We start from the raw sequence: 1819 nt of genomic DNA, 5'->3' as shown, positions 1-1819 counted from the left end.
AGAAGTGGATGAATACACGGTCCCTGAGGCACTTCACTTGGAAACTAGCAATTATTTGAATATGGGAATTTAAGGAGCCTGCTGCTGGGCGCAGGCGCTGCCCTCTCTCTGTGTAAAGCAGGGTCCATTTTCAGTTGGAAAACATAGTTGTGAGTTTTTCAAAATGTTAAAAGCATCTCTAATTAACGAGCATCACCTCATTTAATTATTAAGAGAAGCCGCCATTTGCCTTTATACGGTTCCTCACTCCTCATCAACTTTTAGTGAACGGCCCTCAAACCACCATGTATTCCACTTTATTAAAATATTAATTCTTCCCTGTGGAAAGGTGGATGTCAGTATGGAGTTTTCGGTTTCCACTACGGAAATGTAGCAGCCCGTTTCCACTCAAATATCTTCAGAAGTTTAAGAGACTTTTTCCCAAAGATTGCAAAAACCAGCATCCTTCAGCCTTTGGTTGCTGTAGCACCCGTTTTTAGCACGAGCTGAGGATGTAAATGAGACGCAGTGATAAGGTACAGTGGACGGGCTTCTCCCAGGAGCTGGAAGGTTTCCTTTGAGAGTGGACATGTGAGCAATGGCAGCCTTGGGGCAAACCGGGAGATGGCCACAAAAAGGCTGGGAGGTGCCGTGTCGTATGGGCACAGGAAGGAAAAAAGTCCTGGGAGGTTCTACTTTAAAAGGACTAACTGGAAAAAGCCTCCCCCCCTCCTCAGAGTCCAGAACAGGGATGAAAATCAGCAGAAAAGAGAGTTCAGCAATGGTTGGGTAAAGTGCGGAGTCAGCCAGGACCTGGCCTGGAGGCAGGAGGGGACAGCCCCGCGGCACCGAGACCCTCCCTTGGCGCTTGCCCTGGATCCGGAGGACGTGATCTGGGCTATTGAACTTCCCCGAAGTGCTCTTGCAGGGCCCCTTCAGAAAACAAGGTTTAAACTCACTATTTGCCTGTAGGTAACAGGATTCATGCCAAGTACTAAGTAAGAAGGAAGAGTACCCATCTCCCTCGTGCTGTAGAGTCCTGCTACGAGAACTGTGATAGCAGCCGCCCTCAGGTAATGAGGCAGACGCAGAGCTTGGTTAGCTGTGGTTCATGGGCTCATTCGCTGTTCACAGTTACTCAACTCATCCAGACAGATACTCATGAAAAACACCACTGGTGTCACCCGAAAACCACGCAGAGTTTAACAAAACCACTCACCTAGAATTTCATTCTGGATGAGCGTATTCTTTATTTGCTATGTTGTATTGCCCCGGACAAAACTTTCCAGGGCTCTTTGAGTAACACCCGCAAAGCAAACATTTCACAAAGAAACAACAGGAGATGGAAAATCGCATCCTGCCCCCCCAAAGCTCTCGGTAACAGCTCGGGGAGCTGTGCGTGACCCCACACCCGAGTGGCAGCGCTGGCATGGACTGCCAGCCCCGTGCCAGCCCCGTGCCAGCCCCGTGCCCAGCCCCGTGCCAGCCCCGTGCCAGCCCCGTGCCCAGCATGTTGTTCTCAGTGTGCCTTTCCATAGGCTGCTGTATGATGCACTGTGCACACAAAACTCACACCAGTTCTAAAGAGATACTTCTATGTTTTTCTTTCAATGTACATATTATAACTTGGGCTTCTATGAAATAACCATAGCAACAACACTAACACGGTATCTTCCATGAGAAATATTAAGCTATGGCTCTTGCTGTGATGCTGAAATGAAATCTGCCTCGCTGTTGGCAAATTCTGGGGTACAGGCCAAGCCGGGAATTAAATCCCATCCCCAGGGCTGTTTTACAGTGCAAGATGGATAGATAGAAATTTTCAGTGGTTTCTTGAGAT

This window comes from Mycteria americana, chromosome 10 (genome assembly GCF_035582795.1).
Source record: "Mycteria americana isolate JAX WOST 10 ecotype Jacksonville Zoo and Gardens chromosome 10, USCA_MyAme_1.0, whole genome shotgun sequence".
NCBI classification, from domain to species: domain Eukaryota; kingdom Metazoa; phylum Chordata; class Aves; order Ciconiiformes; family Ciconiidae; genus Mycteria; species Mycteria americana.
The sequence above is the reverse complement of the archived record's forward strand: the minus strand, read 5'-3'. Positions refer to the sequence as shown.